Here is a 12,586-nt window from a genome sequence, read left to right on the forward strand (position 1 = left end):
AAATAATATAAATAATAGTATAATACAGTTGTTCTCAACCTCGAACCTCTTTTCCCAACTGGTCATGTTTTGAGGATTTCTGTCTAAGGAAGCAGCTGGGATACAGTAATTACTGACCCAGCATAATGGAGTAAAGGCCCCCATACATCTGCAATGGATTGGGACAATTCCCCATTTTGCAGATGTATAAGGTACACCAATCGCCAAATTTGACCAAAAAGTGATCGGAAGCTGTAAATCAGGTTGTGCAATATGCTGGATTTTACAGACCATTCGGGGCTGTAGATTGCAAGTGTATGGTAAAGATCAGCCTATTTGCCGACCGTTACTAGTAAAAATTATGAGCCTTTCAAGAAAGGCAGATCTGTCTTTCCTGAAAAAGATCTACAGATCACTGAGAAATCTCTGTAATGTATGGGCACAGATTGGAAGATTGGGGGGAAAAACAAAAATCACAGGATCCGTAAATTATTCTTCTGTGATTGCTAATGTATGGGCCCCTTTACTCACCTTTGCATGACCTGTTCGTGGTACTTGAGGACTGGAGCGGAGAACTCCCCAGCTTAGACAGATACCTGTAACTAAGTATGCAGAAATGACAAATACCATTCCCTTCGTTCTGTGTCCATAAAAATTTCTGGACATTTTTTACATTCAGTAAGCGCATGTCAAAGACTTCAGCGGCTGTGGCAGTTCAGTTACCAACATGGCACATCTAGGAAAGAGAATAGCACTGCAGTGGCAGACAGGATGGCCGTTTAATAAACTAGAACAATAATGTTTGTTATCTACACAAAAAGACAAAAAAGTGCAAGATGGAATTGTCTTTGGGCCCTCCCACCGATAGGAGTACTGCCGGTGTCGCACCTGCCCATTTCAATTCTTGGATGGGTGGATGAACTATATGTGGCAGCACACAAAACGGAAGCTCTGAACAGGAAGGGAGCAGATTTAAAGTCTGGTACTAAACATCTCTTACCATTGAGCTTTTGGGATTATGTATGGGAAGGCTGGGAGGGGAGGAGGGAGAACATCTCCAGATACCATCACAAAATAGCCTCTCCATTTGGTGCTTGAATTGCATCTGACCAAACATGGCTGTTATGATCAAGGAAAGCCAACCCCAACAGGTTGGTATCTACAAATCAAGGTTGAAAAATGGCATAAAAGTATTTTGCAAGTATACCTACAGTATTTGTGATTTTAGTTCAAACAATTTGGTATTAAACAAAAGAAAAAAGTAAGCGTCTGAGCAGCGACACAAACGCACAGTGCTTATATGGATACAATGGGTTACAGCACAAAAATTTTTAAAACTTTTTTTTTTTTCACTTTTCAAATTTTTTTTTATGAACTTTTCTTGACTTTTTTTTTTACAGCCCCTGGACGGACATCCCACCCCTGGATGGACAGCACAACCCTCCTTGGCCAGGACTCATCAAGGAAATGGCGCTGATCACTGCGGGTAGAGACCTATACAATCCAAAACCCGCGAGAATCCGATGCAGGATTGATGATGTTTTGCCTTGTTTTCAAATCCGTCAGATAGGAAGACTCGAGCTGTACTCAGATCCGACTCAGAATTGCCATGTTCGGGCATGTCTGGTTCTCAGAGAACCACACTCGCTCAACTCTACATATTATATGTAATTTTAACAAACAAAAACAGTTTTTTTTTTAATATCAGGTGCTTCTTCAAAATGAAATGTTGCAATGTATAATATGTAATGATTAAGAATTGAATTTTTGCAACAAATGTATTATATGTTATACATATTCTAGACTGTTTTCTCCAATTTTTGGCTATGTTATTTGCTATTAAAAGATCAAATGTAATGTTCTGACCTTAATCTACAATGCTGTGTGTACAGTGCAACTACTGTGTGCACATAAGGAATTAGCCAGTGGTGCATAAGGCACTCCTGCTGACAAATTGCACTTTGTCCTCTAGGTGCCTGCATGATCTGTTTCCTGTCACCTCTGTCAGACAAGTCAAAGAAGAGATGACAGCCGAGTTTTTCTCAGTCAGTTGCTGTACATGTTTTGGTAAAATACGCAAGCAGAGCTCCTACTATCACACAGTGCCTTCTTCTGTCCTAGTGAGTTCAGAGATGAGAGACTGAAAGAGCTTTTCTTTTATCTATTTTCTCTCCGTATCTCACAGAAGACAGGTATGAAAAGTAGGCAGTATACAGATGTGTCCACATACATCTTACCTCTGGGCGCTACAAGTAGCGTTAAACATAACACGTGAGTGCCGTGCAACTTGGTAGCGCCGAGCGTCTTTTCGTGCGACTTTTTATCTTCAAATGCCTCTTTTTTTGCCAAATAGTCTATCTGCATGCGAAATGCTGCGTTACAGTGTCAGCGCTTTGCATGCAGACACACCCGCAGTCGCACACACAACATAGGCATGCTGCATATCATTTTAATCAGCAGAAGCTGCGTCTGCTACCTATTCACATCACTTTGCAAATAAGACATATATGAAGGTGAAAAGTTGCACAAAAATGTGCTCAGCTCTACGTCATGGCGACAACTCGAAGGGCTGCTTAACACGCAAGGAAATAGGATGTACGTGGACACATCTGTATACATATGTATTGACAAAGGTAGCTTTTTTTTATATTATTTATTTTATTTTCATACTGACTAGGGGATATTTAAAAAAATTGGTGGACAGGGAAATTTGAATCAACTCCCATCAATCAGATTTCTACTGCGATTCCTCTAGTACAGTGGTCGGGGAACAGGGGTAAAATTACCCCACATGGGGTAAAAATGAAATTCCTGGGGGTAATGGACGGACAGCCGGACATGCAATGATTCATATGCATGCCCGGCTGTGTGCAGGGAGGCTCTAAGCCGGACGCCCGCTGACATGTTATTACCAGCGGGCGCCCGGCTCCTTCCCTGCAGCGCCGCGTTAGCTGGAGGCTGGAGTTCTCTTCTGAACTGCAGCTTCCGCCTCTCTCCATGCGCACTATGGGAGAGATGTCATGACGTCTCTCTCTTAGTTCCGAGGAGCAGCCGGCCGGACAGGACGGCGGCGGATGCAGGAGCGGGGATTAAGGCACTACAGGGGCATTATATGGGGGCACTACTACAGGGGCATTATATGGGGTCACTACTACAGGGGCACTATATGGGGGCACTACTATAGGGGCATTATATGGGGGTACTACTACAGGGGCATTATATGGGGGTACTACTACAGGGGCATAACTATGGGGGCACTACTACAGGGGCTTTATATGGGGGCACTACTACAGGGGCATTATATGGGGGCACTACTACAAGGGCATAACTATGGGGGCATTATATGGGGCACTACTCTACTACAAGGGCAAAACTATGGGGGCACTACTACAGGGGCATTATATGGGGGCACTACTACAGGGGCATAACTATGGGGACACTTCTACAGGGGCATTATATGGGGGCACTACTACAGGGGCATTATATGGGGGCACTACTATATGATTTCCTTCCTTTCAAATCAAGGGGGCAATGTCGGCGTATCTGAATATATTTTGGGGCAAAAGGTAAAAAAGTTCCCTGACCCCTGCTCTAGTACAAGCACCTGGTTGGTTACTAAGAGTCACTTCATCTCTTCCTATGAAGTAGTCTTCAGAAAGGTTACAAAATGTAAGAAATGATGCAGAAAATGACAAAGCCTAAGGAGAATGGCTGTCGGGACATTGCATAAAAATAAAAGATATTTATCAATTCCCAGTAAATAAAAAGGAGATTTAAAATGAAAAAGCAGCATTTTGCTAAAGTAATATATAAAAAGTGTGGAAAAGGGAGGTGGGCTTTAAGTAAAGTGAAAGTGACAATTGCTCGTATTGATTCCGCTGGATCACATACAAATATGTGACAGTGAAAAATGAATTCAGAAGATGTATTTTGCATAACTAGTTTTAGTGAGAAAAATTAGATGCAGAAAATGCATTATGTTTTCGAAACATTCCTTAAAAAATGAATTATAGCAACATTATGAAAAAGGCACATTTTCTGACTGCTGTGATTAATGAGTATGCAGCCTTGCGTGCAATAACATGAACAAACATTACCATGGCCACTGCTGCTGTTTCTTTACAGTACTCAGAAGCCTTATCCTAAAGTGCGAGCATAAAGGCTGTGGGTTATACATGGACCGATACAGACACTTGATAGGCTAAAGCTACTGAGCTTTGCGCAAGCACTGAATTCAGATATGTATCATTTAATATTTACTTTTAGTTGTCAATTCAGCAAAACCATTACAATAAAGCTGAATATAATTATCCATGAAGGTATTTCAGTGAATCCCATTTGTGCTTTTAGTGGAACTGAAATCCCAAATGGGACATCACTGAGCATTTGCTGATCCAGAGGCATGCACAGAAGAGTTGAGCAGGGGATGCCATAGCGGATAGATCTGTACCGTTGGGCTCCATAGGAGTCTCATGGACTGCTCTGATGGTAGTTTCTCTAAAGCCTCATGGACTGCTCTGATGGTAGTTTCTCTAAAGCCTCATGGACTGCTTTGGCGGTAGTTTCTCTAAAACCTCATGGACAGCTCTGGCGGGAGCTTCTCTAAAGCCTCATGGACTGCTCTGGTGGTAGTTTCTCTAAAGCCTCATGGACAGCTCTGGCGGTAGTTTCTCTAAAGCCTCATGGACTGCTCTGGTGGTAGTTTCTCTAAAGCCTCATGGACTGCTCTGGTGGTAGTTTCTCTAAAGCCTCATGGACAGCTCTGACGGTAGTTTCTCTAAAGCCTCATGGACTGCTCTGGCGGTAGTTTCTCTAAAGCCTGTTGACATTTCAGTAATTATTCATATTTTGGAATATTAGGATTAAAAGGAAATTGTTTAAATCAAAATGTGATTAATGGTTATTGTAGATATATATATTTTAAAGTGAGAAAAAGATTAAATAGGTTTGAATATACTGTATAAGTTAAATGTTTAGTAACAGGTAGTTAGATATATGCTTTAATTGTAAGGTTTAGTAATTGTATAAGAAACAGGTTTTTACTGCTTACAGACACTGGTATGCATACAATTAAGATCAGAATCATAATGTATGGGCCCTATAACAGACCTGGGATAATCATAAAACCAGTTAATCCATTGTCCAAGCCAGGGGCAATGATAATAGGGCAATGTAGCTGTTATATTTACAGATATTTTAACAGATCTGTTCGCACATCAAATAATCAAAGGTAAATTGTTTGATGAACAAACGAATACCAAATTTTATAATCCCAAAACACATTCCCTGCTGGCCACCTAAGAAGTGAAATTGAGCTGACACTTTTACAACAATTCAGAATCTGGTTTTAGGGAAACCCGTAATTATCTACCACATTGGATAGAGTGGAAGATGGCAAAATTCAACCTGCAGATTTGGGATAAATAAGACAGCACTGGGAGCTAGTTAGTTGGAGGAGAGGACAGAGAACCGAGAAGGACAGAGGAGATGGAAAGTCAGTGAGGTATGGGGAGTATAGGAGTCGGTCTGGAGAGAGGTCAGCACAATGTAACACAGAAGTCCAGAAGAACATAAAGTTTGTGCAGGAGGAAGTACGGTAACTATAAATACTTGCAAGTATAGAATTTATGTTGTTATTAATTGTCTAAGTTTGTTAATTGTTTATTAAGTTTTATGTCTTAGGAAGCATAAATATACTAGTATATATGTCACTACTGTGTATATCTCATTCTGTATAATTTGATTTGCCTGTAAATAAATATCAGAAATCAGAGCTTGAACTTCACGTCTGAACTCACTGGAATCATAAATAATAATTCATAGGTATGCATGTATTTGCAAATATATATATAACGTATGTTAATTGAACTTTATCTATATTTATAATATCTTTATAAATATAGTAAAGAAATAATATTATTGGAGACTCCATCTTCAATAATCGACAACCCATGGTATAAATATAAAATACAGAAACGATTCCTCTACAAGCCTCATGGACTGCTCTGGCGGTAGTTTCTCTAAAGCCTCATGGACAGCTCTGGCGGTAGTTTCTCTAAAGCCTCATGAGTAGTTTCTCTAAAGCCTCATGGACTGCTGTGGCTGTAGTTTCTCTAATGCTTCTTGAAGTGTTGCTGTGGTAGTTTCTCTAGTGCCTCATGGACTGCTCTGGCGGTAGTTTCTCTAAAACTGCATGGACTGCTCTGGCGGTAGTTTCTCTAAAACTGCATGGACTGCTCTGGCGGTAGTTTCTCTAAAACTGCATGGACTGCTCTGGCGGTAGTTTCTCTAATGCTTCATGAAGTGCTGCTGTGGTAGTTTCTCTAGTGCAGGGGTTCCCAACCACGGTCCTCAAGGCACACTAACAGTCCAGGTTTTAGGGATTGCCATACTTGAGCACAAGTGACTTAATTAGTACCTCAGTTATATTGATTTAACCATCTGTGCACAATCATGGATATCACTAAAACCAGGACTGTTAGTGTGCCTTGAGGACCGAGGTTGGGATTCACTGCTCTAGTGCCTCATGGACTGCTGTGGCTGTAGTTTCTCTAATGCTTCATGAAGTGTTGCTGTGGTAGTTTCTCTAGTGCCTCATGGACTGCTGTGGCTGTAGTTTCTCTAATGCTTCATGAAGTGCTGCTGTGGTAGTTTCTCTAATGCCTCATGGACTGCTCTGGCGGTAGTTTCTCTAATGCTTCATGAAGTGCTGTGGTGGTAGTTTCTCTAGTGCCTCATGGACTGCTCTGGCGGTAGTTTCTCTAAAACTGCATGGACTGCTCTGGCGGTAGTTTCTCTAATGCTTCATGAAGTGCTGCTGTGATAGTTTCTCTAGTGCCTCATGGACTGCTGTGGCTGTAGTTTCTCTAATGCTTCATGAAGTGTTGCTGTGGTAGTTTCTCTAGTGTCTCATGGACTGCTGTGGCTGTAGTTTCTCTAATGCTTCTTGAAGTGTTGCTGTGGTAGTTTCTCTAATGCCTCATGGACTGCTCTGGCGGTAGTTTCTCTAATGCTTCATGAAGTGTTGCTGTGGTAGTTTCTCTAGTGCCTCATGGACTGCTCTGGCGGTAGTTTCTCTAAAACTGCATGGACTGCTCTGGCGGTAGTTTCTCTAATGCTTCATGAAGTGCTGCTGTGGTAGTTTCTCTAGTGCAGGGGTTCCCAACCACGGTCCTCAAGGCACACTAACAGTCCAGGTTTTAGGGATTGCCATACTTGAGCACAAGTGACTTAATTAGTACCTCAGTTATATTGATTTAACCATCTGTGCACAATCATGGATATCACTAAAACCAGGACTGTTAGTGTGCCTTGAGGACCGAGGTTGGGAATCACTGCTCTAGTGCCTCATGGACTGCTGTGGCGGTAGTTTCTCTAATGCTTCATGAAGTGTTGCTGTGGTAGTTTCTCTAGTGCCTCATGGACTGCTGTGGCGGTAGTTTCTCTAATACTTCATGAAGTGCTGTGGTGGTAGTTTCTCTAATACTTCATGAAGTGCTGTGGTGGTAGTTTCTCTAATGCCTCACGAAGTGCTCTGGCAGTAGTTTCTCTAAAGTATCATGGACTGCTCTACATGTAGTAATCTGACAGGTTTTTGAGATGTCAGCCTCAGAGGAAGTGGTTTTACAAGATTTTGGCATGGTTTGAAATAGCCAATTTAAAGAATACTGCAATTTGAAAGATGAATGGTTTAAAACAGTATAATGTAATGCAAGCTTGTTTGGCCAGTATACAATGCAACGCCCCATATGACAATAAGTATTTAGTACATATACTACATTATATAGAGAATAGTGCATTACATTAATTAGTATAAAAGGAGTAGCAACATTTTAGTTGAAAGTATAGAAAACAGATGACTTTCTGGCCTCACAGTAGAACCCCATGGCCTGGCCAATGTACAAAGTAAAAGCTCTTTGTGGAGCCACTGCTGTAAGCAGAGTTCCATAATGCAGTACTGGAATAAGGGGAATTCTCCATAACAACCAACCTAAGTCATCACACCCAGGAAAGAGCCACCTCCGTCACATCCATCAAGTCTCACCATCTGTACATATTAATTAGAGAGTGCACCAATATATTCCTAGCCTAGGTATATACTCAAGGGCATAACACTGCACAACCATGATTAATCACCATGAAATAACTGCACACTTAACTAAATCACTCTGTCGTACACTGCGCTAGGTATATTTTATTAAGTTGTGTATTAATAACAATGCTTAAAATAATAATTGAAACCTAGCTGTTAGAGGGGAGGTAATTAAAAGTACATTTCATTAGTATTTTATATTATATAATATAAACAGGAAATTAAATCTGCAAGTCACATATGCTAGCTACATATAAATTAGACACATGCAGCATACTAAATGGCTCAGCAGCTTGTACTTAGAACATATCCAGAGGAAAAGGCTTTAAATTTGATGTATACTTAAGGCAATGCTACTTATCGTTCTCAGTAGTTAGGCACTATGAGTAAATCTCCTCCATACTATGCATTAAGATATCATACTAACACCTGTCAATCCTGAAGACTTGGCAGAGCTACTGGACCGTGCATGGCAAGTTTAAACTGTTGATGAGATCAAGTTTTACTCAGTACTTAGTCATTGCCAGCTGGATAATCTCACTGGGCTGCCCTCCTGTGATCAGATTGGCTCAGAACAGTAATTTGCTTGTATTATCCGGTTACTCAATTATATGTTACATTCTTATAAGATAAGTTAATACATGCTAGTCACCATACTTGAACCATGTACCTCCTGCTTCTATTTAAATTCTCCTTGTTAAAATTTTAGTGGGTCTGCCTAAAGGGACCTCTAAACCTAAATAGACAGATTGTATTTGAAAGAGAAAAGATAATTTTCAATAATATTTGTTTATCTTTCAATGGTTTGTTGAACAGCATATATTAAAAATAGGGAATTGATCACAGGCCAAGATATTATTTCTTATACTAGCAACCTGCTCCAGATTTGCACAGGAGCAATTTCATCTCGCCACAGCCCCAAGCATCTCATATCAACGTATAGCACCCCATCACACCACAGCCCCCTGCATCACACCACAACACCTGCTTCTCACTCCTGCTCCCTGCATCTCACCACAACCCCACTACTGCTGCCCTGTAGCTGCCTGCCTGTACACATATAATAAAATTCACAAACATACATAAACAGGAATCCCTTATTGTGGAAGAAAAAACCCAATTACCAGATGTGCTTTCAGAACTTTGGGAATTAGTTCTGGAATAGCATAGTGGGAGAAACACAGGATGCTCCTTAATGTCCCCACTGGTACCGGTCACAATAGAGTCCAAACTGCCACTCAAGCGGATTCCTCAGAAAAAATCCAACGTGTTTCCACCCCTTCTTGGGGTCTTTATCAAGGCTAGGTTGCAGTTTGGACTCTATTGTGACCGGTACCAGTGGGGACATTAGGGAGCATCCTGTGTTTCTCCCACCATGCTATTCCTGAACTAATTCCCAAAGTTCTGAAAGAGCACATCCGGTAATTGTGTATTTTTCTTCCACAATAAGGGATTCCAGTTTATGTATGTTTGTGAATTATGTTATATGTGTACACTTTTGATTAAAAGGATATTATGCTATGTCCTGCCTTTCTCCTGTTCCCTTTGAGATACACATCCGTATTGCCGTCCTTTGATGTGGGGGTCATCAGTGATACTACTGAGGAGATACAAAGTGTCTGAAAGCACAGCTTTCCATCGACAGAGGACGTCAGTTTATTGAACTATAAGACACTACGGCAAGATAAGAATTTCTGGTCATAGACATTTTGATGAATTGTTGACTATACCCTTTCACTTATATCTTTGTTTCATCATTAGAGCGTCGCTAGATAACAAACTTTTTTCGTGTGGACAACCTTCTAGGTTATTGATCTGGCGGCTGCTAAAGCGCACTGGGAAACATCACTATTTTTTGTGTTACAAAGTCTTTACAATGTATTAGTAGTACAGAGGTGATGGTGGAACATTGTGTTACTATAAAGGCGATTGGGGGACAGCATTAATACAGAGACGATTGTGAGAATGGCTTACTACAGAGACCATTGGGGGAATGGCTCACTACAGAGACCATTGGGGGAATGGCTCACTACAGAGACCATTGGGGGAATGGCTCACTACAGAGACCATTGGGGGAATGGCTCACTACAGAGACCATTGGGGGAATGGCTCACTACAGAGACGATTGGTGGAATGGCTCACTACAGAGACGATTGGGGGAATGGCTCACTACAGAGACGATTGGTGGAATGGCTCACTACAGAGACGATTGGTGGAATGGCTCACTACAGAGACGATTGGGACACACATTTGCTTCTCCATAGGAATGAATGGTAGACACACTCCGCAATCGGAGACGCGCATTCTCGTCTCCATAGGACTGAATGGAGACGCACTCCTGTGAATGGGAACACGCCATATCGTATTGTGAAGCATACCGCAATGGGCACGCACGTTTGTGGCACATCTGTAAATAGATGTTGGGGGAAATGCATTAGTACATAGATGTTGGGGGGCAATGCGCTACTACATAGAGGTTGGGGGAATACAGGTCACTACAGAGCTGATGGAGGGAATGTCTTACTACAGAAGTGATAAGGGTAATGGCCTAGTGGAGGAATGTATTACAACAGAGCTGATTGGGAAATTTGCATTACTACAGAGGATATTGGGGGAGATCTATTACTACAGAGTCACGTGAGGGTGGTAATTTGTTACCACAGATGTGATTGGGGGGAATGTGCTGATACAGAACTGATGGGGAAATAGATCACTACAAAGGTTAGTGGGGGGAGGGGGGGGAATGTATCACTTCCTAGGTTATTGTAGTAATACTGCCCCCTACCCCACAGAGATGCACTTATTACTACAGAGGTGATTGGGGAGATATCTTACTACAGAAGCGATTGGAGAAAATGCGTTACTACAGGAGCTGACTGGGGATGGGAATAGGTTACTACAGAGGTAACTGGGAACATGTGTTATACAGAGGTAATTGGGAATGGGAATATGTTACTATGAAGGTGATTGGGGGAATGTTACAGATTGGTGGTGTTACAGTGCTACAGAGGTAAATGGGGGTTAGGAGTTTTATTAAAAAAGGTTATTGTAGGGCAATGTATTATGACAGCGGTGTATCGGGAGAATGTGTTACTGCAGGGTTTGGGGAGAGGTATGCTTTACTGCACAGGTTCGCTGGTATTTACTACTCCTAAGTTGAGGAAGGCAAATATGTTACTACAGATTTGAGAACAGCATAATGAGTTAGAGAATATGGGGCATGATAATTCCAGTACAGCAGGCTATATGCGAACATGCACCTCAAATATATAGTAACAGTTTACACTTTGGATCTGTCATATAATAATATTCAATAAAATGGAAAAAACAAATAACATAAAAAAGGAGAGGGAATGAACATAAAAACACCAAACAAATTACAGTACTTATATAAATAATAAGAATAGTATCCAAAGGGACAATATAAAAGGTTGGGCACTATTATATAAATAATATGGTTTAGCTAAGATAAGATAATACATCCATATATCTACGAATAGCAGTAGATTTTACTGCACCTTCATCAAACCAAGAGTTACATACCAGCATACATGATGTTGTGGGTTAAGTGAATCCCATCCTCAAAGCACTGTCATATATCCAGATTTAACTATTAAATGCATCATGTAAATGTAACTAATTAGGCATAAAATATACAAAAACAAAGGTAAAGGTTTTCATACTGTGGCTGAAGTTAGAGAGAATTGTATGTAATATAATTTTAATGAAGCCTTTCTGCAAAAATCCACATAGATATTTTAAGTAATGTATAAGGACCATTAAATCCCCAAATTCATTTTATTCAAATATGACCAATAAAGCTAAAATGCTCTTTCAAAGACTAAAGTAAACCTTCCAATTACATGAAAGACAGCTGAAACATCTCCCACCTTTTTGGCATCAAGTCTTAATGGGATCTGAAACAGGTCAACAAACTGGGAATGCAGTAGTTTTAGGTACTGTCACATAACTGGCTTTGTGCCTCTGCATGAGTCAAAATATTCAGAGCGCAAAGCAAGTCTGTCAAGCTGCCAGTCACTCTGTGTCTGACCTGTTAAAAGAAATATTAGCTTCCTAAAGGTGCATATCCACTACACGATAAAAATGAACGATTACGACATCGTTCAATTGTTCATTAATTGTGCAGTGAATGTGCCGGCAACGACCAGCTATGCGCGCTCCCGCTGGCTGTTATTGGCACCGGTTATCACCTGAACATGCAGGCCAATCTGCCGAGGTCAACAGGGGATGTTCGGGGATGACATATCCACTGCACAGTATGATGAACGAGTACGATGTTGTATTCATACAGTCGTTCTACACTCGTGTAGTGGATATGCACCTTTACATGCAGTATAAAGCTGTTACAGATTAATTCACAAGGTGAATTTATGCAGTGAACTATAAATGCTAGAGTTATGTAATGTATATATTGCAGCATAGTAATATACAGCCTTTGATATATAGCAATGTGAAACATTGGCATTGCTTGCTCTTTATAGATTGCTGCTTAAC

At 40.9% G+C, this 12,586-nt stretch overlaps 1 protein-coding gene across 8 annotated transcripts in view; it reads right to left on the reverse strand.

Annotated features, from left to right (window-relative positions):
* ENOX1 (ecto-NOX disulfide-thiol exchanger 1) overlaps positions 1-12,586 on the reverse strand; it is a 540,470-nt gene that overhangs the window by 38,749 nt on the left and 489,135 nt on the right. The gene's annotated exons all lie outside the window — the stretch shown is intronic.

This window comes from Taudactylus pleione, unplaced genomic scaffold (assembly GCF_031769625.1).
Source record: "Taudactylus pleione unplaced genomic scaffold, aTauple2 ptg000005l, whole genome shotgun sequence".
NCBI lineage: Eukaryota > Metazoa > Chordata > Amphibia > Anura > Myobatrachidae > Taudactylus > Taudactylus pleione.